This window comes from Arvicanthis niloticus, chromosome 12 (assembly GCF_011762505.2).
Source record: "Arvicanthis niloticus isolate mArvNil1 chromosome 12, mArvNil1.pat.X, whole genome shotgun sequence".
Classification (NCBI taxonomy): domain Eukaryota; kingdom Metazoa; phylum Chordata; class Mammalia; order Rodentia; family Muridae; genus Arvicanthis; species Arvicanthis niloticus.
In genome coordinates, this window is record NC_047669.1 from 47,150,056 (window position 1) to 47,175,968 (window position 25,913).

Consider the following 25,913-nt stretch of genomic DNA (forward strand, 5'->3'; position numbering starts at 1 on the left):
GAGAAATGGCAAACACTTATAAAAAAAACTTATGGTTTTGATTTTCTTTTATTTGTTTTTATGTTCCTATTAGGTAAACTAAAGAATGTTTTATAAACTAAATTCAGTTTGTTTCTGTTTGTGTCATAACTATATATATAATTTATATAAGATAATTTATCAATTATTATATGTGCTACAATATAATGCCACTCACTGCTGCTATTTTAGAGCATTTTTCCTCCCTGTTTATTATAGAGCAAATAATTCAGGCAAATACGGTCAAAGCTAAGATATTTCTTTGGTAAGCCAGGGAATAAAGTTAATTTAATGAATATAATTTTGAAGTTGATATTTTACCTATAGGTGTCTAATAACATAGAGTATCAAGTGTTTAATTAAAATATATGTCTAACACTAGAGACCTGGGAGTTATGATGTGAATAATAAAAACAATTTAAAGTTTTAAGCTATTAGAAGTGAGTTATTTTTATGATACAAAAATATTCATAAATTTCATGGTCATGGAATAGAGGGTCTTGGATTTTATGGCCATTTCAAAAGCTAAGTTTGGTAAAAAAAAAAAAGTTTAAGGAAGGGGCACTGTGTATTAATCAGCTTAACTATTATGCCTAGTCATAACTTTGTGCTTTTTGTACCTATATTATCTGAATTCAAGTATCTCCTAAACTTGCAACCTAAGCAACAATTGGATTTATCCTCAGCCATAAAATCATTATTAAATTTAATTCATTTCAACTATAAAATATAAATGGATTTGGAAAAGTACATTATAAAATGAAAGATAAAGTTATTAGTTAATAGTTACAGACTTTATTGTCTCCAAAATAAATGTATCTAACAGATTGTTCAATAAATAAATGAAGTCACCATATAGTGCTTTAGAAACTTCTCACTAAACTCTTGGGGAATGGGGAAGGATGCATGGTTTATGATGACTAATCAGGCCCATAGGAATTGATGACTTCATGTTGTCCCTATGCTGAGGTTGTACCACACATGTTACTCTAAGACATCTTGTGGCTGCTGTCCTAGATTGCAGTTCATACTAACAGATGTTTAAGGAGGAAATTATTTGTTCAATTTGTTTATGAGTCAGAGGATTTTTGTCTGAATATAATTACACGAGGAGACCACAATTTATGAATGGATTGTATTTTAGAAGTCCATTTGTGAGTCAGTTGTTTGGGATGGAGAATATATATTTTATGTATAAACTAGTTTAAATGTTAGTGTTTCCCAAGAAGACCACAAATAGCTGCTTTAATCCATTACTTGGCTGACAGAGTTTGTAGCTCAGTCCTAAGTCCCCAGAGAAAGAATTTGGAGAGAGGTGCCCCGCTCCTCCTTGCTTAGTCAGTTTGTTTGTTTTGAATCTAAATAAGATAGACATTTCTGTTTCTAGATTGACTTTTGGCATATATTTTTTTTTTTGTTTCAAAAACTACCTTCAATGACAAGTCAAGTCTGACCCATCCACGACTAACCTTAGGCACTCTAAAATCATGAGCCCTTAGTGACCAACAAGGCACTTAGGTCATCATAAAACAATGAAGAATTTCTTTTAAAAAAAACCCTAATGTTAATAACTATCATACAAGTAGAATATTTATTTATGCAAATTCTTGTGCTAGGTGGATTTTGTGATTTAAAAAGGGAAGAAAAAGATTCCAGATGTTGTAGAGCAATTGCATTCTCTGGTCAAGGCTAACATTCGGGTCTTTCTGTGCCTCAAATCTTGCTTGACTTATTTTCTCTAATAAATTTTGCTACTTAGCTTTTCTCTTCTTTTTGCCCCATATAAAGTAACATATTTTCTAAATCTTTCACCCCTCTGATTCTGTTTTACTATCAAAGACGTAGTTAAGAAGAACGTGACCAAAAATGACTTTATTGACACATAAATAGCAAACAGCCAGTAGATACCTAAAATTTAATTATTTTGTTTGTTTGCTGTCTAGACTAAGCAGTGTATTCCCATCGTCAGTCTAGAACTTGGGCTGGACCCTAATTAAACGTCAAAAAGCACTTAAGAAACAAACTTTAAAAATTAGCCCATATTTCAACCATGTCATAATAGAGACATGAAAGCACTTGAGTTAAAATATGCCCCTTAGACTTGCCATGTATCTGGGAAAACGAGCAACATAGTCCTTTGACCAGTTCTCCCCAGGCCATTCTTGTTCCTTTTGATAGACATAATAATTAACTTAAGTTTTTATTACAGCTAATAATGTTTCCGTGCATAAAGTCATTTTGGTTTACTTCTGTAACAGCAGAAAGAAGTGAAAAGTTGAGAAAGGAAACTACTATTGTTTCCTGGGCAAATCCCATATGCATTTGAGAAAATTTGGCATGCCTGTAAAGAAGACTAATTTAAATAAGGAGAAGTCCATGGAATGGGAGCTCCAAGTTTGCTTCCCACATGTGTTAGTGAAACTGAAACACATGAAGTATGGTTACAAGTAATCTGAATTTACAAACACCACCTGCCAAAAGGGCAGCGCGAAGCTCAATCCAGTGAGCTAATGCCACACAGTGTGACTGGGATGTACTTATAATTTGTACAGACAGTCATGGTGGATCCACTATTACAATTTGAACAGCTCTGTCATTTGCTGAGTATTTGGGTGGCCCTTTCTAATTTACACACAAAACACTGACATAGAAAGCACTGGTATGTGAGGTCTGGAGAGAACAGCAACACACAGCGGATGGAGCTGCTTGTGTATTAGCGGGTTAATGTAAAGCAATGCAAAGCTTTGTTCTCCATTTGATTCTCTCAAGACTGTTTAATACTATTAGCTCTAGATTTGAAGTCTGTGGCAGATGTCAATATCTGGCGTATTCTTTTCTAATGGGCTATCTGCTCTGCATTTTCAATCATTGTTAAATTAATTCTTTAAATGCTGTTTTTGACAGCACATGCTGTTTAAAGAATCCATCAGGATTAAATTCATTGTAACAATCGATAGCTTATTTGTTCCAAAACTTGCATACAATTGCAATCTTACACAGTGTATTACTTGTAAACTAAATATTCCAAATTAAAAGCTGGTCAATCACATATTTTTTATAGTAAGCACATAGACATTTGGTATAAAAAGTGGAGTTATTCTGGATTGGTTACTCTAACAAACCACACAAATGGGAACTTCTTATTGGAAATATTTCTGCACACTAAATGCAAGTGTCCACATCCGTGTGTGTATGTGTTTGTATGTGTGTGTCAGTATTTGTGTGTATGAGTGTGTGTGTGGGGGGGAGGGTAGATACAAGTGTGTGGAGGTCAGAGGTCAGAGGCTGACTTTGAGAAATGAAGTCTGCTATCCATCTCATTGAAGCAGGCTCTCTCTTGTTTCTGTGATGTTTAGCTTATTCCAAGCTTTGCCCAAAAGTAAATACCTTAGTCTAACCTCTATCTTGAACTAGGAATGCAGGGATTACAAATGTGCACATCTGGTTTCCTATGTGGCCTCTTGGGAGCAAACTCAGATTATGAAGTTTTTGACTAGCATGTTTATTCACTGAGACATTTCCCTAGACCACCTAGTTCCAGTTTTAAACAAAATTCTGAGACAATTCCTTTGGGTTTTAGAATTTGTAGTTCTTTACGGATTCTATGTATCAAGAAGTACTCAAAGTCATTGATCTGGGCTATCAATAACATAAGTAAAAAAACTTATGTAGGTCTACACTTACTTATTTGTAATGATGTTTCACAGGAAAATGGAGCATACACAGACTAATTTCCTAGTAGTATCTGAAGGTGTGGGGAAGATGGCATAGCATCCTTGTGCTGCTTGTGTTACCACAGTTTGGGTCAGTAGGCATGACTGTGCTGTCTGGTTCATGGGTGGCACCATACAGGAATTAGTGAGTAGTTATCCCAAAGTCACATTAGTGCTCAAAACAATGAATCTGTATGGAATGAAATGGGGAACTCCTTTGTCCCTCATGGTTGCTAGTCTATAAAAATGTGTAATTTGATTTGCACACCTGGCAATATGAAACTTATCTTGAAGCCAGATCTGGAATTCCAAGATGACCTGGTATTGAACTCAGGCCCTTATCAATTATTCCTACACTCCCTACGTCTGTTTCCTTCAAGCCATCTGCAAAACTCACTCCTGATTTTGTATATGTGATCATTCTGTTTCTACCACTTTTAGGGCCTTTGACTTAACTGTGCAGTTTCATAAAGCATCCATTTCTCTTGACAGTGGTGTAAGCTTGTTAGGTAAACCTGATCAACAGAAAGAACAGTGGTAATGCCTAAGACCTTGTTTTGTTGAGTATACTGTCAGTCTTGAAAAGAAAGGAAAAGAGGAAGTCTCTTGATTTTTATACTTTTGGTTATTGTGAGTATAATGATTCCTGAAGTGAAGCTGCCATATGTTACTGACCCTAAGCTGCATTTGTTTGTTAATTAGCCAATCTGAAGACATGCTCCAGAATCCCTTTGTGCAAATTGACAAATCATAGATTGAAATCTGATTCCCCAGGCTGTCTGTGGATGGGTCTATGTAGAATGCATATAGATTGCTTACCTAATGGTCAGAGGATGCTCCGTGATTCGACAGTATCTTGGTGCTATGGCTTTTGGATATCTAATAAATTATTGCCACTTGGAGGAGTTTGTATATATCATCCTTTCCTTGGTTCACAAAAGTGACTAATTATTGAAGAAGTAAAATAAATTGTCAGCATCAAAGAAATTAACTTAAAAGAGTTTCACTATAGACAAAGGAAATGTCAAATGAATAACTAAAGAGAAGTTTACATCGGTTGTTTATTACAGAATGCTGCAAGTCATTATAGGATCTACATAATAAAAGATGCATGTTTTCCTGGGATTTTGGTTCAAATTGTAACATATGTTTCCATACAGAATGTTGAAAATTTCTGATTGAACAAAGCATTTACGGTGATCACCAAACACTTTTACAGGAGGGGAAAAAAAAAAAAAAAAAAAAAAAAAAAAAAAAAAAAAAAAAAAAAAAACTCTCGAGGACTAATCAAACCAAGATGGCCTTGATCTTGCTGTATTGGCTTCTTCCAAATGCCAAGTTCCCTGTTCTAGTAAATGCCTGGACTCTGTGGGGAAGGATGGAGAAAGGAGAAAGTGCCCCAGATTTGTGGATCCAGCGGATCTTGACAGATTGCTGTGCACAACATGATTGATTAGTGAGATGAAAATAGAATAGAGAACCGGGATGAAATCTCCCCAACCTGTGGGAAATAAATGCTCTCTTAATCTCTTAATTAGGTTTTGAGTACAATGAGCTGATTTTTGCTTTTTGAGTTTGTTCATCACTTTGATAAATTTCAACCATTCAGCAAAAAAGTCATAAAAGTTACTTAGTGTATAATCATCAAGTCTTTTCCATGTCATATAGGACATAGAAATTGCCAGAGGAGAAGGAACAGTGCTGGGGAGCACTGGCTTCACAACATTTATGAACTCACTTAGAGATAGGAGTAAATTAAGCTCTGACTGAATGGTTATTATTAACATAAACATGGCCATGTCAAGGACCCTAATGCCACTGACCCCATGAAAATGGCAAAGACTTCCCTTTGAGAAGCTCAGAGGGTTGGCAAAGCCTTCTCCTAGACCATGTACAGAAATGGCGGAGGTTTACCTAAACCAGTGTATGCAATGAGTCACAGAAGAGAAGTATCTTCCCTGATAATCACAATCTGAGGCTGTTTTCCTACACATACCTGTCATTGAGGTTAGCTAACCTGCCTCCTCTTTGTGATAAATACTATAAAGGCAGGGAGTTTCCATGTTGGAGTTTCCATCAGATTGCATGGCTCATCTAGTTCCCAGGTTTTCTGGTCATGTATTTCTGTGTTTGTTCTTTATTTCTTCTCTCATGGCCCCAGTCAGGTCATGACAACTCTTTGAACCTATAAATACTTATACAAGACTTGTGCAAATTTGAACTTGTCAATATTCTGTCATCCACAGAAGAGAGGATGATGTGCCGTTCCTCTCTAAGGGTCCATGGGCAGAAATGGTTTCTGGAGGAGGAGTTGTCATGTTTTTCAATGGTCTAGCCACTGACATATTGCCTGAGCTCTAGTAAATAACCCTCAGTTCATGTGAGCACTCATAATAAAACTCACTGAGTCAATACTGTTCTAGTTTACTGTCTATTGCTGTGATAAAGTATTGACTAAAAGCAGCTTGGAAAAAGAAAGGGCTTGGTTCTTTTTATCGCTGACAACCCATCCTCAAGGGAAGACAGGGCATTATCTCAAGGCGGGAACTTGGAAGCAAAAACAGAAGCAGAAAACAGAGCAATACTACATTTCTGACTGACTCACTTCTCAAGCATTTATATATAATAATCTCACTGGCACTGCCCACAGTGGAATTGTCCCTCCTAGAGAGCCAAGCCCACAGGCCAGTCTTGTAGTGGAAGCAATTCCTTAATTGAGGTTCCTTTTTTTGCCAGATGTCTTCAATAGGCACGAGTGCACACGCGCGCGCGCGCGCGCGCGCACACACACACACACACACACACACACACACACAATGTAAGTTAAACATGCAGCTCAATATGACTCTTCAGTGAGGGTTGGCATTCCTTACACCAGTTTATATGATTAAGGATACCTTGGCTGAATCAAATTTTGCTACTGATTTTTCACATTCACTGAGGGTAGAAGTTGTGCACCCCCCTCCTCTCCCTCCTTTTGGACACAATGGCATGTGTGTCCTTCCTTTGGCATACAATGGCACTGTGTGTCCAAAGCTGATCTCAAACTCACATTCAAGGACACTAGGGTTGCAGGCACTCAACCTTGCCTTCCTTATTTATATTGTATGTTACAGCTAAAATGAAATTTACAATTATTTTTCAAACAAATTAACAAGTGATATTTTTCACATTATTTGTAAGGTTACTTGATCTATTTCTCCATTGCACTTACATTTCTATTGTCTTGGGTTGAATAGACAACTGTTTGCTCGGTGTTCTTTCATGTTTTCATTGATCATAGTGTCCTTAAATTATTATTTTTAATTCCTCGGAACGGCCAGGAGCTACATGCTGATGTTTATTTTTGAAAAGAGGATCATGGACTATAATCTGTTATATAAATAACTTAGAAGCACAGGTCCAACACTGTGTGTGTGACTTTTATTTTTCTTACTCTCTTCATATCATTAGCTATTTTGCTTCACAGGTGTTAATTTTCATTTGTAAAATATCCATTATGGGAGTCTTCTTTTCTCTTCAGCCATGGAAGGTATACTTCTGGTGTCCAGTGCACCTAATTTTACATTTATCAAAAGACAATGAAATTACAGCTCTTCTTTCTAAAATAGAATTTAGCAATTTTGTATATGCATGTACTGAATGTGCTGATCCTCATGCCCACCCCCATTACCCTCTATTACACTCCCCGCTTTTCCCAGTAAAACCCTTCTTTTCAAGACCCCTTATACTTCAATGTCTTTGAGTGAGTATGTGTGTGACTGTGTGTGTATAGGTGTGTGTGTATGTGTGTATGAGAGATAGAAGTGGGGTGTTTGTGTGTCTGTGTGAGTTTGTGTGTGTATGTGTAAGAGAGAGGGTATGTGTGAGAGAGTGTATGTGTGTGTGTGAGAGTGTATGTGAATGTGTATGTATGAGAAAGTTTGTGCATGATTGTGTGTGTGTGATGATTGTGCTATTAAGTAGGATAATTGCATATGTAAACAATGCTTCTAATTGAGAAATTAGAATAATAACATTTAAGTAAATATTTTGCGAATTGATAATGTTTACATCATTGTTAGTGAAATACAAACATATGTTTAAAAATGTTAATAAAATTTAACATATGCTATTAACATTAAAGGTAATTTTCAACAGTTATTGTATGAAGTAATAATAACAAAAGCCTCCCCTTCAAACTGTCCATTTAACAAAACTCTTATACAAAGCAGATTAATCTAATTGTCTTTATTCCTATGGCCAAGACTACGGCTAATTTGTTAAAAATGAATTTGTGATTAAAAGTAATTAACAGTTTATTCAATTTCATAATCAAATAATAGACTATATTGTTGACTATTATCTCAATACATTCTATCTTGAATAATTTATTAAGTGGCAGTGATGGATGAGGAGGGAAAACAGAGCGATGTTCAGGACTTGTGGGCTGGAAGGAATCCTCAGAGCTTCTTGTCTATGCGTCCCCCATAGTTACTGTGAGTATCCTGTGCCATAAATCACACTCTACCTTCACTATATCATCATCATTGTCATCCAAAGACAGCCAGAATCTACCAAGTACAAATTACTGCTCAAGAGAAAGTTAGCCACACTGAAAACTATCTTTATATTTTTCTGAGGTTCTGATAAAAAATTAACCAGATAGCACATGGTTTGAATATTTATTAGGCATTGGAGTGAATGGATATCAATCTTCTGTCTTCATTTCTAAATGTAGATAAATAATTACTTGATAGGTGCTTCCTACACTTAAGGAAAAGTATTGAGAAAAACTTTAATTTCTATATGCCCTCAATGTGAATGGTGGGAATGATTATGTATACAAGCTCAAAAGGACATTCAAGAACAAAACAAAACAACAATGACATAAATTTTTAACTCATTCAATAAATTATAATGTAGTGATTGTTTAGGGGGAAAATGTTGTTTGATCTTCAAACTTCCCTAGTAGCTTTTCCTGTTGACAAGCTTTTTTCAGTTCAATGCAAAGACTGTGTATTCAGTGTACTTATTGGAGAGGACTGTGAATATATACAATACTCATTACTACATGCCAATATTTAAGACGTGGGAAACTTCTTTAGTTTTTGCTCTTTAAACTCAAGACAATGGCTACCTGGATTCTATCTGGTAGTTAAGAAATACAACAAAACAAAGATGAGTGATATTAACATTTTGATTCATTCTGAACAAATTTATGGTTAATACTGAGAGTCATTTAATGAAAACTCTTTGTTTTGACAAATTTTAAATATTTAATAGACCTTGTTATTTAATTTTAATTTGAAAATATGCAGCAGATGTCAATGTACTGGTGACCTTTATTAAATGTATTCATGTTTTGAATTCATTAGATAATGACCCACAGAAGCTAATAGAAACACACTGGTTCAAAATACAACACTATCTTCCTTTTGTTATTCTTATCCTGACAACAATTCTACACATACTTTAAAGTTCTGTGGTTTTCTGCGCTCTGCGCAGACGGGTCTGTTCGCGTTGCGTTGTTCTTGGTTCCCAAAGTAACTTAAAGGGAAATTTACACAATGTTAGGAACCCTTGACGTATTGCAGATGAAGGAGGAGGATGTCCTCAAATTCCTTCCTTCAAGAATCCACTTAGGTGCCACTAACCTTGACTTTCAGATGGAGCAGTACATCTACAAACGGAAAAGTGACAGTACCTACATTATAAATCTGAAGAGGACCTGGGAGAAGCTGTTGCTTGCAACTGGAGCTGTTGCTGCCATTGAGAACCTTGCTGACTTCAGCGTCATCTCCAGGAACACTGGCCAGTGAGCTGTGCTGAAGTTTGCTGCTGCCACAGGAGCCACTCCAATTGCTGGCCGCTTCATACCCTGGGATCTTCATTAACCAGATCCAAGCAGCCTTCAGGGAGCCACAGCTTCTAGTGGCGACTGACCCCAGGGCTGATCACTCGCCCCTCACAGAGGCCTATTATGTCAACCTGCCCACCATTGCTCTGTGTAATGTTTCTCCCCTACGCTATGTGGACATTACCATCCCATGCAACAAGGGAGCTCACTCAATGAGTCTGACATGGTGGATGCTGGCCCGGGAAGTACTACACATGCGAGATACTCTCTCCTGTGAGCATCCCTGGGAGGTTATGCCTGATCTTTACTTCTACAGAGACCCCAGACGAGAATGAGAAGGAGGATCCAGCAGGCTGCTGCTGAGAAGGCTGTGACCAACGAGGAATTCTAGGGTGAATGGACCAAACCAACTCCTGCGTTCACTGCTGCTTAGCCTGAGGTGGCCGACTGGTCTGAGGGTGTGCAGGTACCCTCTGTTGACCCGACCTGCGGGCCCTAGGTTATTCGTGAGGGACGAGGAGGAGGATTGCAACCTGGAAGAACTGGCGAGAGAGAGAATGGACTCAAGGAAGCAAATGCTTGTCAAGAGTCATGTATTTGGGCACCAAGTGCTTATTTATAATACATTTTTCAAAGGGAGGGGTAAGAGGGATCCAGGTGATGAGAAAGTACAGAATCTTCTCTGCCTGTGCCCTGAAACAATGGCGGGCCAACTGCCTACTTCAAAAGATACGGTACACTGCTTTACATCTAAAAATCTATTTGTAACTATCAAGCAGAACCTTGTGGTTGCTAGGGAGATGAAGCTGCAGGAGACATTGTGCAGTTGGGGAGAAGCAGGGGGTGAGAGTAAGAGGCAAGGGTCCTGGTTTCTGACACTCTGTGCCCATCCAGCAGTTCCCCACAGAAGACTGGAGTGCGCAGTCGGCCACTGAGGACTGGTCAGCAGCTCCCACAGCCCAGGCCACCGAGTGGGTTGGAGCCGCTACTGAGCTGCTCTGCAGACACCTGAGCAAAAGGAAAAAAAGGTGGAAAGAAAATAAAATTCCTAAAAGCTGAAAAAAAAAATAGTTCTGTGGATTAACAGGATTAATAATCAGGACACGTATGATGACTTATGCCTGCAATCCTGTTCCTAGGGAGGTTGTAGTATGAATGAGAGTTCAAGGCCTGCCTTGGTTATAAACAACAGTAGTAGATAATAACAAAAGTCAGGAGTCTAGACATGAGAGTAGATATATAAACTAATGAAACATGCAAAGATTTTACCAGAACCATCTATATTGTAAAGATCATATTAATGCAGTGGGTTAAACTAGCTGCTTCACTAAATAGCCCTGGAAAAGTTAGCTGTTAAGACTTGATAACTAAGTTGTTACGAGTCACAAGCTCCTATAGAAAAACTAAAAAATAAAGCTTGAGAAGTCAAAAGAAAGAACAAACAAAAACTGACTTTGCACTAGATGAATATTTCTTTTTTATTATTGTTAATCATTTTATTTGTTTACTTTTCAAATGTTATCCCCCTTACCTCCACGACCCCCCGCTCATTCCCTTCTCCTTTGCCTTTAAGAGGGTGCTCCCCCACCCACCCACCCACTCCTGCCTTACACCTCGAGCATCCCCCTTTTCTGGGGCATCAAGTCTCCATAGAACCAAGTGCCTCCCCTCCACTGATGACAGATGAGCCAGTCCTCTGCTACATATGTAGCGGGAGCCACGGACCCATCCATGAATACCCTTTGCTTGTTGGTTTAGTCCCTGGGAGTTCCACAGGGTCCGGTTAATTGATACTGTTGTTCTTCTTATGTAGTTTCAACATCTGAATATTTCTTAAATGGAAATCCCCCACACAGCAAATTATGTGAGACAATAAATTATTCTTTACCAGTGCAAAAAAACTTTGATTGTAAAGTAATGGAGGATAGAGGAGAAAGACAAGTCTCAGACCAGAAACCAATAGTTGCAAGGCACACACACCTGCCCCCAGATTCATATATGAAGCATATGAAAAATTATTACAACCCAGAAGGCAGCATGGCCACTTAACCATGAAGTGTAAAAAATTGGGAGAGCCACTTTCACTGAAGAAACAAGCAAATGACTAAAATCATTTAGAAATTCGGTTAACAAATGTTAAGTAAGCTCCATTATGCAGGCATTAGGAAGGCTAATACTTTTAAATGACAATGCTCAGTGCTGTTTGCAATTAGGGACAACTAAAAATAATATATCGTAAGAATACTAAAAGCAGGAGAAATAGTCTTCTTTAGAGAAGAACATACCAATTCGTTATCCAATACCAAATGGTCAGCCCTGAAAATAAACATACAAGTGGTATTATACATACTGCATGGGCTATATTTAAGAATGTATACACACACACACACACACACACACACACACACACACACACACACACACACGGCATATTTTTAATAAGAAAAAGAGGCCATGAATATGAAAAGAGCCAAGAGGACTATATGGGAAGGTTTGAAAGGAGGAAAGGAAAAAGAAAAAAGACATAATTATGTTATATTCTCCAAACTAAAAGAAATAATAAAAGAGTGGATTATAACAGTCCCAGACTACATTTAGTTATATATACATACATATATACATTATATACATATATACATATGTATATATGCATATAAATATATACATATACTATATATATATATATATATATATATATATATATATATATATATATTTTTTTTTTGACTGAAACCTGCATGGAGATGTTCTTACCAGATTTACTGGTAGTAATATAAAAAAGAATTACAAGTACACATTAGATAGTGAATAAGCAAACAAACTTTAGTATGTGTATTTAATCAAATATGATTTATCTGAAACAAAATTTTTTTATACTAAAGAAATATTATTTCCAAAATGTGTACTTTTGGTATTGAAGAGCTGGGAGCAGGAGGATTAGGAGTTCAAAATCATCTTCAACTACTAGAAATTCAATCTCAAGAAATGAAAAATAGAAAATATTACCTTATTAATTTGTTAATATATCACTTGCAAAATGAACCTGAAAAAAATGCTAAGTAGAAGAAAGTGAAATATTATATGATAATGGGTATTCATTGAGGCAAAGACAAAATTTTAAGGACAGACTATGGAAGTGTGTCTGTCAAGAATTTAGGGTGAGACCAAGGGATTGACTGAAAACGACAAAAAAAATAATAATTTTGTGTGAGATAGCTTTATATCCTATGTAATCTGTCAAAACTTGAAACTATAAAAAGACAGGATCAGACCCACCATACCATCTATAGTAGTATATCCTTAGTTGTGGTAATAAACTGTGTCAAGCTACCATATAGAAGTGAAATATATCCCCACCCCTGACTCCCCCTTATCTGGATTTTCATTAATTTCAGAGCACTTACAAGTTTATACTATTAATTTACTCATTTATTTGATTTATACTCCGTGTCTTCTGCTAGAATTTAACATTTATCACAAGTACAGGAAGGTGTAACCTGGCCTCCCAATATAAAATAGATTGACTATCCCCAAATAAGCCTTTCTCTAAGACTTAACCTGAAACCCAAGAGAATGTTAAGGCTCGAGATCACAACTGATTTCTGATGGAAATAAACAGTTAGTGACTCTTTCCATATAAATAAAATATGGCTGATATAATAAATATGGTCTGAAAGCCCTATTTGTAAGACAACAAAGGTAAAAATACCTGGGTTACATTTTAAATTATCAAGATAAATAAAGAAAGGGGACACAAAGAAGAAGTAATAGACTATCTGACAGAAAATGTATGAGATACACAAATCCTGAAATATTTATTGTTTTCTTATAGAAACAAACAAACAAACAAACAAACCAATAAGTCAACTCCTGACCAAATGATGTCCAAGGGATAAGGGACCTTGGCCATCACAGATACACAAATAATATATGACCTTACTGATATGAAATGCACAAAGAGACAAGACAGCAGAATGTTGCTTGTTACATGCTGAAGGAGAAGAAAAACTGGTCTATGTTTAGAGTTTCAATTTTGTAAGCTGAAAAGAATTCTGAAAGTTGGTTTTGTTGATAGTTGCCCTGAAACAGGAGTGTCTTTAGGGTCAGTGAATGGTCAGTGAATGCTAGAGTAACAGTGGTTAAGTGTATATATTTTAATGAAATGTATACTTAGCCACAAAATTTTTGAAAAAAATATTCCAATGCTGCATGGCTACAATACAGAGAAGGGGGAAAACGAGATCTTAAATGTCCACATGAATTACATCTCTACAAAGAAACCACCAGTAGCATGATATCTAATAATGGCCTTGAGAGGAAATTGCTTATTAGTGACTTAAAGGGAGCCGTGACATCTCTTGAATAACTAGAATTGTATCCTCTTGCACCTGGGTTTTCTTTGGAGGTCACTCTTTCTAACATTATCCAGAGTTGACCCTTTTGAGCTCCAGAGCTCCGATGAGCTCATAGCCTAAGGTAGTGTAGTTTTTACAGACTACATTGCGGTAGAGTAGGACTGTCACAGAAGAAAGAGCAGGAGTGTATTTATGTCTTCATGTAATCCATACGTTTCTATTTTATGAACCTAAATTTCTCCAGGGAGTGACACAAATTCACGTAATGTTCCTATGTGTTACAATTTGTATTTTGATCTCTGCTTTAGCTGACAGAGGTTTTAATAATAACCAGAATACTCTCCAGCGATGTTCACATATAGAGACTAAAAAAACTAGCATAGTAATTCAAGTTAAAGTATACAGTTTCTTGTTCAGAAGTTTTTGAATTCCATTTGCTCCTCTTTTCACTAAAAAGAAATGACTTTTCAATTTTTAAGTGTATTAGCTCTGGCATTCTTGTAGGCTATTTCTTGAGTCACCAGTGGACTGCCACCTTGAATACCCTTGACTAATTTTCCACAGGCATGAACAATGCAAAAGATTTTCTTTTAATATACTCCTGGTTATGAAAATGAAAAATATATAACATGCAATAATAATTTACATAATAGTAAAATAACTTTCTATTTCATTCTTACAGAGAAGAAAGCATCTTAGTGCAAATCAGATTGATGGGGGAGTTTGTAAACAAGTGGGGCATCACACTAAGAACAACAAGGAGGGTACCAAGGGTGTTTAATGAGTTCAGCAGATTGTATGGAATGGAAATGGGTTGGGGTTGCTCTGAGAACCAAAGCTCTCATGAAGAGGGTGGTAAAAGCCATTCCTAGGCTTTGTATCAGCATCACAAGTTTCTCCATGCTCTGTATGAGCACCACAGATTCCTCCAGGATCTACACCATCATCCATGGTTCCTCCAGTCTCTGCCTTACCATCACATGGAAACTGCCACGAGCTATGTTTAATAAACAGGGGATTTTAAAGACAGCGATGTGATAACTGTGAGTGGCACCACTTTAGAACTTTTTAAAGGTAAAATCCTTCCTGTGGGGTGAATACTCCCATTAATGTTTAGTATTATTTCTGTGTATAACATCAACATCAACTTAATGGTTTTTTGCATATCCTCTTGATATAGATCAGCTAGCAGCTGAAAAGACCATGTATCTTAGATATTTGCATATGAGCTTAGCTCCTTCCCTTCCTCTGGATTTATCTATATTTGTCAAGATTATATTTAAAGTTCTCAATGACTAAATCATTTATTTTGCCTGTTTCAAGAAAGTGAGTTGTTTCAGTTTAGTTGTCTTTTTGATCTAACTTATTCTGGTAGTGTTCATGACTCAGCATAAAAATAAGATGGAATTTTACCCATAGATAGAAGATGATCTATTATTAAAATAAACCTTAAAATAGTCCACTGCAACTGGAAGATAAACTTTCCAGATACTAAAAAATATTTTAAAATAAGTAAAATAACTAATTCCCACAAAATGTATAAACCTGGGGACATTAAAGGCAAGATGCAAATACTTATGTATTGTTAATGAAAAACTGGTTCATAAGGGTCTCTGTGAATAAAGAACCTTTGATATTCACAAAAAATGGGAAAATACCCCAAATAAAAGAAAATATAAAATAGAACAAAACTATGTTGAAGAATACACAACAATCTAATATTAGAACAAAGATAACTTTAAAAAGGTAGATTTGTGGCAAGACTCTTAGAATAATATAAGACTTTATGGATTGTATTTTGGTGGAGAGTTATTAGAATTTTTAAAAATGGGAGCCAGTTGTCCTTATATCTTAAATATTTAAACTCTAGTGATATGATGGCCAATGTTTAACAACATGCTGTTGGGGATTGGTCTTCTGTACTGTGTATTCAGATGTTGATTTCCAAACCCACACATCTGTTTGTAGGCTAGAAGTCGGCATGTTCAAGCATCTCTAGTCTCAATGCTATGTAAAATTGTTTTCTGTCACCACTGATTGGTTAATAAAGAGCTTATCAGCCAATTAGCTGAGTGGTAATGCCTATCCGGAGGAGAAGGTCCCAAGGAGACCAAAGTTGACAGGAGGTTTGAAGACACCATGTGAATGATCTGAAAGCATTTGCCCTGAGGTCACCCTGAGAAAGCAGCCATCAAGATACACAGGGATCAGAGTGAGCCAGAAAAAGACCAGATGATGTGTACAGTGACAGACTTGTGGCTGGCTAGCAGGAAGCATAGTCTGGTTAGAATAGCTCAGCAACTGTCCAGCTTAGTGCTTGAAGCTTGTTAATAAAAATACCAGGTCTCTGTGTTAGTTATTCCGGAGTTAAAATAGGCTAGAGTGGGTGTGAAGACACCTTGCAGTTATTTGGGAACAAAGGGATTGTAGATTCCTCCGACCCCCAAACCCTGCCCCCTGAGAATTGCCTTTATACTTGGCTCTCACTACAGAGGGCACCCTGCACCCCAGTTTCTGATTATTGACTCAGAGTCTTATTTCTATTTTCTGTGTTTAGGCTTTAAGCTTGGGCTTGTTCTCTAACTAGCTCATGTCTGATATATTATTCTAAGTCGGCCACATGATTGATTAGTTACTTCTAGTTTCTTATGTCCGATTTCCACCGAGTTCTGTGCAAATCTCTTGTGCCTGACAAACTACCAGAATTCCTTTATCTCTATGAGAACTCCCTACTCTTATTTCCTTTTGCTAGTAGGCCATCAGCTTTTTATTGACAGGTGATGCTTCCTCACAGTACACAAGAAGTCTCTCTAGCACATTCTACCAGGGAGATGGGTAGAGGGGTCAGTGGAGACTAATCCATGGTGAAAGTGTACTCTCTATGGCCAAGTTCAAGTTACCAGTGTAGTCATAGGGTTACCATGTCGGCAAGACACGCCCCCTTTCGGTGTAGGCAACTGTAAAAAATGTCAAGTCTATTTGGGTGTTTTTACTGTTAAAAATTTGTCTTTTTTTTTATTGGATATTTTAATTATTTACATTTCAAATGTTATCCCCTTTTCTGGTTTCCCCTCTGCAAATCCCTTATCCCCTCTCCTTTCCCCTGCTTCTATGAGGGTGCTCACCCACCCACCCACTCCCACCTCACCACTCTGCCATTTCCCTACACTGGACCTTTACAGGACCAAGGGCCTCTCCTCCCATTGATGCCAGATAAGGCCATCCTCTGCTACATATGTAGCTGGAGTCATGGGTCCCTCTAAGTATACTCTTTGGTTGGTGGTTTAGTCCCTGGGAGCTCTGGGAAGTCTGGTTGGTTGATATATGCTTCAGTTCTTCTTAGAAGGGTTAACAAAATACTCAATGGAGGAAATACTGGGACAAAGTGTGGAGCAGAGACTGAAGGAAAGGCCACCCAGATACTGCATCACCCGGGAATCTATCTCATATACAAACACCAAACTCAGACACTATTGCAGATGCCAAAAGTGGAGCCTGATAGAGCTCTCCTGAGAGGCTCTGCCAGAGCCTGACAAATAGATGTGGATGTTCATAGCCAACCATTGGACTGAGCACTGGGACCTCTATGGAGGAATTAGAGAAAGGACCGAAGGAGCTGAAGGCATTTGCAACCCCACAGGAAGAACAATAATATCAACCGACCTGTTAGAAAATTTTAAAGGTTCTCAACCTTATTGAGATACTAAGGCATTAGTGCCTCTCTACTCCCTTGATCTAAGTATTATCTTCCTGAATGATGCTTGTAAATCCAGGAGCCAGCCACTATTTTTGCTTCTTGAGCACTGTGGTGATGATGTGTATATTTAATTTTGTTTAACTTTAATTCATTGAGTTTTAAATGCTTATTTATTGTGTGTGTGTTATGTGTTTGTGTATACACCACGGTAAATGCACAGAGATCAGAGTGAAAGTATGTGGAGTCATTTTTTTCCTTCCATCTCGTGGGATCTAGGATTTAATCCCAGCCATCAGGCATAGGTACCACTGCTACCCATGAGTCACCTTGGTGAGACTTAAGTGAAATTTTAAAACATGAAATTTAACCATTGTTTAAAAAAAAGTGGAGTTGGTAGAAATCAACTCAGCTAAGCAAATGATTTTCAACTGAAAGTTTTATGAACTGTAGAGATGGAATATCTGCAGGAAAAATGTAGAGTTGGAATTGAAATATGTTGCATGCACAAAAGCCAGACTAGATGTGTAACATTTGGCATGAACAAAAGAAGGTACAATACCTGGAATCCAGTGTTTCAAAATATGATAAAAGGTTGACATGTTAAATCAAATATTAATTTTAAATACATTAAATCCTAGATAAATATGAATTTTTATCAACTTATTTTTTAAATTCAGCTGCTGAATAAATTAATATACAAATGGATTTTCCTTTTCTTATTTTGTGTATGCATGTTGTGTTGGCATGTAAACATATACACCAAATGCTGACCAGAGGCCAAAAGGTCCTTGAACTGGAGTTACAGATGGCTATGAACTCCTATGTGAGCATTAGGAGTTGAACTGGAGTGCTCTGCAAGAGGAACCAAAGCTCTTAACTGCTGACACATCTCTCCTCTTCTGGATGGTATTTCTATCAGTTATGATCTTGGCTCTGGCCTTCAATCCATGGGCCACTGACCACCAGCCTTGGCATTACTTTATAACTTCTCAAAAATGCAGGGTCTGAGAACTGACATGCTATAAATATAAGCTTAAGTTTTAAAAGGTTTGTTGTAAGCAGGTTAATCTTGAACATATTAATTTTGACAAGGTCAAATTGTTATTTGCTACATCCTTCCAGCTGTCTTCCTCAACATTGTTTATCTCTAATATACCCAGTCTGACTCAGGACTTGGAAGTCTTCCTCTTCTTTCTCAGACATGCACATGGCTTTGTTGTGGAACCTGCGCATGTCCCATTAGCATTCAATATTTAATATATTTATTCCTAATTGGTTTGCTGGCTTATACAAGCACTTCCTCACTTCTTCCTCCTTTTTCTTTGTTTCTTCCTAGTCTACACAAGAGCATATTCTTGGTTAGAACCAGTACTCATAACTTTTACATAGTGTAAAGGGAAAACTGCAGGTCCTTTCATTATCATTCTGAAGGGTCCTTTATTAGAGCCACTTGAATGATTGCTTGGATTTTTGTACTGTTTTTACAGAAACTTATCTTATTTTTAGGCTGCAGTATAGCTTGGCAATTAATGGTTCAAACCCTCTGATATTACATGTTAATTTGCATATTTATAACTAGTAACTATAACAATGGTTTTTATGTAATGAAAAGGTAACTCTAATGTTTGTATATATCTTTATGGAGAATATTAACTTTTTGTCTTTTGATATTGTCTGCCTAGTGAGATATCGCTCAAATTTTCTTTCCTTGGTTAATTAGGCTTCCTTTCTGTTTTCTTCCTTTGGTCATTTTTACTTCAATACTTTCTTTTAGATATTAAATTACCAATTTGAAACAACTGAGTATGGGTGTTTGAAAGCATGACTCTAAACTCACAGTTAGCAGCAAAACCAGGCAATAACCCGCACAGTCTACAAGACTATGCAGTTTAAGTTCAGAGTTCAGTACTGCTATTGTGTGCATTTTTAAGGTTTTTTTTTTTTTTTTTTTTTTTTTTTTCTCTATTGGTTTTTATATGTATGTGTCTTAGAATAGAAACATTTTCTTTTCGGGGCCTTCTTAAATTTTTTTCTTTATTCACCCACTCATTCATTTATTATCATTCTTGGAGAAAAGGAGATAAGTGTTCAAGTAATCTAAAGAAAGATGCTTTTTCTGATGGTCTCCATAAAACTTCAATTTCTTCAATAGCTAGGGAAAACATTAGCCTTTAGAAAGGTTCTCTCACTCCCAATTAAAAAAAATATCTGACACATTTGTTCTTTATATTTAGGAGACTAATAGAAGGATTATGTTTCAATATTATGATAAAGCATGCAAATATTTTATTGCTTCCTGTGCTATGCTTTTAATTATCATTTTGGATTTAATCTCTGCTGTACCAATGTCAAAGTTTGAGTCATATGCAAAAAGTTTTCTTCCTGAAAAATAAAACCAGAAAACACTGTCTGCTAACTTGACTTTGCTCAAAGTTTGATTGCATTTATCACATTCTGTTGTAGCACACATCTATGTCTATTTGTGCTGATGCATTATGGTATTAGAGATTGTCACACAATGATGTAACAGCACACCTATGTCTACTTATGCGGATACATTGCAATGTTAGAGAAAATATTATGGTCATATTGCTTTGGTTATCTTTTTAATCCAAGATCTCCTTTTTTGTTGTATTTCATCCATATCACCCTTTCTGTGAACTGTCTAAAATAATATTTGGAGGAGTTATAAACACAGAATAATAAATTCAATTGGAGCAGTAGATACCCTCTCTGGGACACAATTTCCTCACTAATACAATGATGGAGGTGAGCTGGGTCAGAGACCAAAGTCTGCTTGTCTCTTAACAAAGTTTTGATTGATTACTTGAGTTCAAAAAAAAATCTTTCTTTAGATTACTTCAGTACATCAGTACATATCTCCTTTTCTCCAAGAATGGCAATTAATGAATGGATGAATGGGTGAATAAAGAAAAAATAAAAGAAACACCTAAAACAGGAAATGCTTCTATTCTGATATACATACATATAAAAACCAATTGAAACAAAAAAATAAAATGACACAATAGCATTATTCAACTCTGAACTTAAACTATATAGTTATTCAGAACAAAATATTGTCTTGTAGACTGAGCAGGTTGTTGCCTGGTTTTGCTACTTACTCTGAGTTTAGAGTCATGCTTTCCAACTCCCATACTCAATTTTTTTCTAATCTCCAATTGGTAATTTCACATTGAGAAGAAAGCAATGAAGTAAAGCAGGTCACACACCACTGTCAGTCTCTGTAGAGACCACTGTGGAAAATGATTATTTTGAAAAAGGCTTAGCAACTCATCATCTATTATTAAGCAAACAAATATAAACCGTCTTTATAAACCTAGGCATTAAAAAAATTAGATAGTATGAATATTCTTCCCACATTTAAAACTTCAATACATGAATGATATGCTATTTATTATAAAAGATGGAACACTTAATCCCTCAATCAGTATTATCATTCTCCAGTTGTATCAGGGCTGACTAGACTACACATGGTGGGCTGTAAGCATTATTATAACCTCATCTTGTTTATGGTGTCCACCTGCAAGAAAATCATGTTTTTACAGGATGGGCCTGGATCTTTTGTAACACTAACAGTTCTGGTTCTATTTTAATTCTGTCTTATTTAATTAGCCTGGCATGGTAGATGAGCCTGTATTTGAATCATCTTTTGAAAGGACTCTCCTAGTTAAGCTTTCTAGTTCAAATTATATGTTCAAGATTTAAAGCATTTGGTTTAACTTTGTAGTAATTTGAGTTTTCATTAAAATTAAGTGTCAAATTTTATGGATGATTCTTTAAGATGATCTATAAATCTAATATATATTATATATATCTAATATGTATTTTTAGACAGATGGAGGTAGAGCAGGGTCTAATAAACTGTGGCATAAAGGGACTGTATGCAGAATTAATGATTTAACATTTGTTTCTTGATTAAAATAATATATAAAATAATCTGGAGAAAAGTTAATAAAATAAAAATTGTGAGAAAAATTCTGTGTCCTTTTGCTCAGCATCATTCTTCCTTTCCAATATTTATTTCCTCAGGAGCAAGTAATGAGTTTGGGTTCAAGGTCCCTAGAGAGATTAAGTAGATAGAAAACAAACCCACAAAGAAGAACAAGAGAAATGCCTGTCTGAATCTCTGGATTTATTTCCAAAATGCTGAACCTTTTGTTCTATATGAAAGTCAAATGCATGTAGGGAACATTGTAGGTCATGTGAAGAGAAAACAGTTCACATGTTTGAGAAACAGAAGGAACAAGTTACAAGTGAGTGACACAAAACTCTTCTCAATTTTAAGTAATATTAAGAAAAAAAAAAGAGAGAAGAAAATGGTCTGCCCCTCCCAACTTGGGATCCATCCCATGGGAAGGCACCAAACCCTGACACTATTATTAATACTACATTGTGCTTGACGACAGGAGCCTAGCATGGCTGTCTTCTGAGAGGCTCTACTAGCAACTGACTTAGACAGATGCAGATACTTATAGCCAACCATTGGACTGAGGTTGGGGACCCCTCTGGAAGAGTAATGAGAAGGATTCAAGGAGCTAAAGGGGATGGTAACCCCAGAGGAAGACCAACAGTATCAACTAACCTGGACCCCTGGGAGCTCCCAGAGACTAAGCCACCAACCAAAGAGCACACACAGGCTAGTCCAAGGCCCCCAGCACTTATATAGCAGAAGACTGCCTTGTCTGGCTTCAGTTGGAGAGTATATGCCTAATCCTGTAGAGACTTGTTGCCCCAGGGAATGGGGATGTCCCAGTGGGGAATCACCCTCTCAGAGGTAAAGCAGTGGCAGGATGAGGTGATAAACTCTGGCAGGGGTGGGGGGGTGGGAGGATGGGGATGGGGGAGGGAGGGGGGGGAGGTCAGGAAAGGATCAACCTTTCAAATGTAAATAAATAAAATATTTAAAAAATTGTCTAATCCTTAGGTGAGCAGTTCTAATTTGGTGTTTTATTGTTAGAAATGTACTCAGAAAAGCCTTTTAAAAACAAGCTTTAAAATAATTGAAAGGTTTAGCACTGACAGGTGGGGTGTTGCACACCCAAAGCCCTTGATTAGTTTCTCCGCACAACATAAAGCTAGGCACAGTAGTATACATAGGTAATCCTAGAGCAATGGAGGTAGAGGCAGGAGGATCAGAAGTTGACCATCATGGGTGTGGCTTATATACAAAGGACACCACCTCACAGGAGAAGCCGTTGTGTTCTGACTCTTATGGTCTTTCCCCACACAGTCCCTTCCAATATGTCCCCTGTGCTTTAGGTGTCGTGGTTGTATGTGTATGAACTGCACTGGGCTCAGTAAGGCCAGTTTTTCTCTACATTTTGACCAGTTTGTGGATTTCTAAAATGCTCTCAACCTGTTGCAAAAAAGAGAGATGTTCTTCAATTAAGAGTAAGAGCTATACTTACATAAATGTAGTTAGAATGTATTTATAAGTATTTAGAATACAGTTGAGAGTTACACTGGTTTAGGAAAGAGTCAATAGTCTGTCCTTGTCTAGGGCATTTCCCCAGGTTAGTTGGCTAAGTTTACAGTGCCAGGCATGACTTTCCTCGTGTTGCGTGTGTCTAAAGTCAAATTAGACACCTTTTGGCTACCCTAAGATTTAAATTCCACTATTGCATCCTGTTCTGCTCATTGGCAGCCTGTAGAGCAGCTTCAGATATTATGAGAGCTAGTCTTTATGAAGGAAGCATCTAGGTTAGTTTGAGTCTAATTCATCCAAATACTGTAATGGAAGTGCAAAGTATCTTCAGCAACAATGGCACACCACCAGGCTCCAGAAGGAACCAAGGTCAATGGCAAGAGTCTACATTAACTTGGGAGTCTCCTCTCTTACTCATTAGTTTTATACATTATACATTACCAATTTTAATGAAAAGACTAAAGTTTCATACCGGCTAACTGGGACTAGGTCTTGATACAATAGCATTAGTGATAAATTTAATACATTTTTATGAATGTTAAAATTCTGTATGTAAGGTATTTAAAATTTTGTTGTTTTTGAATGCTCTTTTTATTTTTCTTTTCCTATTTAGGAACAACTCTGGGTAATCTGTTCAATATAAGAATATATTCTTTTGCCGGGCAGTGGTGGTGCATGCCATTAATCCCAGCTCTTGGGAGGCAGAGGTAGGTGTATTTCTGAGTTCAAGGCCAACCTGGTCTACAGAGTGAGTTCCAGGACAGTTAGGACTACACAGAGAAACCCTGTCTCGAAAAACAAACAAACAAAAAAAAAAAGAAAAAGAAAAAAATGGAATATATTCTTGTAAGACAATTTTAAGGTTCACATACTGAGAAAGGGACACAATAACCTTATAAGGACATAATAAGATTTTAAAAATACCAATTAAAACTCATGTAAAAACTTCTACATGAGTTAAAGTTACAGAAATTAACATAAGGAATATATTGGTTAGAAAATTACATGCTAAACCAGAGAAACTGTACCTGAAAGCTAAGAGACAACTCATGAAAGAAAAACAAAAATACAAGAGCTAAAGCTTGATTATAATTCTTTTCTTTCTATATTTACACACACACACACACACACACACACACACACACACACACACACACACAGAGTGTTTGATGGTTCTGAGGAGTTCTGGATTCTTCATATAATTTTCCAGTTAGTGCATAAATTTTTATTAACTATTTTAAAAATTACCTCTAATTTTTCTCCAGAAGTTTAAGAAGATGTTTTGGCTATAATATTACTTCAACTTTTTGTAAGGATGTTAATGAATAAAAATCGATGATGAGGGTTTTACAAACCCTAATCTATGAGATAAATACTTTGCTGGATGTTTTTGGCAGTAATGATTTTTATGCTGAAATCTTCCCTAAATACGTAGATGTTCAAAGTATGGGTATAGTTCAGTGACAGAATACTTGCAGTGCACATATATAACCGTGAGAAAAACTACAAAACAATGTGCACTTGTAGCTTTAAAGTAGTATCTAATGTATATGTATATACTCAAGCATGAACTAAGAAATACTACTGTGGAATGATAGATGTTAACTGAATTCTGTGATACTTAAGAATGAACAATGGCTTAACCCTTCAAATATATTGAGATACATACGAGGTAATAGTCATGCGATGATTCTTCCCCCTTGACCAGTTTATCTCAGATTAATACCTTGTAATTCATTCATTTCACATCACTTTTGACATGTCTTTCTCAGTTATAAATTACTGTATGTCCATGCATCCTTTCTACATGGAAATAAAACCTCTTTTTATTTCGTTATCATTTTATTTGCACAAACTGTTATTTTAATTATGTTGTCGTTTTAAAAATACCTGCTCTTATTCTTTATAGCTCAGATTATTGCTTTACATTTTTTACAGTATTAGACACTCTTAACATGACTGCATATAGTAAGCTTAGCTATTCTGTAGTTTCCTGCATATTAAATACTGGAAGCATAACTTTGATCACATTATATCACTAGCTACAGGGAGACAGTGGATAGAAGAAATGTGAGACACGAAAGCGCAGTCTTGGGCCCATCTGTGTGAAACATGTGCACTCCAGTAACTGTGTACGTGTGTGGTCAAGCAAGTGCCACTTAATAATGTGTGTTTACAGGATACTAAATTTCAGTGCATCCACAGAGTTACTAAAACTTTCTTCTTACCAAGAATTGCTGTTTGAGTCGCCAAGTTCTCAAATTTACTCTGTTCCTACTACAGGAAATGCATCCAGCTGGAGCCTGAGGCCAAGTGAAAACGAATGTTCCACATGGTGGCAAGACCAAGCGTGGAGCCTGGGCTTCCTGCTTGGTTACTCAGGAGCTTTTAGCCAAGACAGTATTTTTTTTTTTTTTTCTGTAGAAAACTAAACTTCTGTACAATGTCCTAAAAAAGGTAGTCTACCTTGCTAAAATCAACATCAGATGGGTGTTTCAAAGATTAGATTGATGATAGATATATCCTTTAGTGGGGTAGAAATGCATTTCTTTTCTGACTAAATGTAAGGTTCAGAGAATGGAGTCATGGTTTTTACAACAAACACTTTAATGTTTATAACTAGTCTGGAAAGACCTGAAAAACTCTCAGAGCAATAGTAGACCAAACCTAGGCAAGGTGAATGGTTGTTTCTCTCTGAGGTAACTGAACAGATAGAGGAATGTACTCAATACAATGTACTTAATAATATACCCTCTACTATCTGCCATTAAACAAGAAAAAGAAAGATGATCATTGGATTTCTGCAATGAAAGTCCACTAGTCTTTCCACAAAGTAACAAAATCC

At 36.6% G+C, this 25,913-nt stretch overlaps 1 pseudogene; it reads left to right on the forward strand.

The window, feature by feature from the left end:
- The first annotated feature begins 9,280 nt into the window (after positions 1-9,280).
- On the forward strand, positions 9,281-10,629 carry LOC117717626 (small ribosomal subunit protein uS2 pseudogene; annotated as a pseudogene).
- Positions 10,630-25,913: the final 15,284 nt, after the last annotated feature.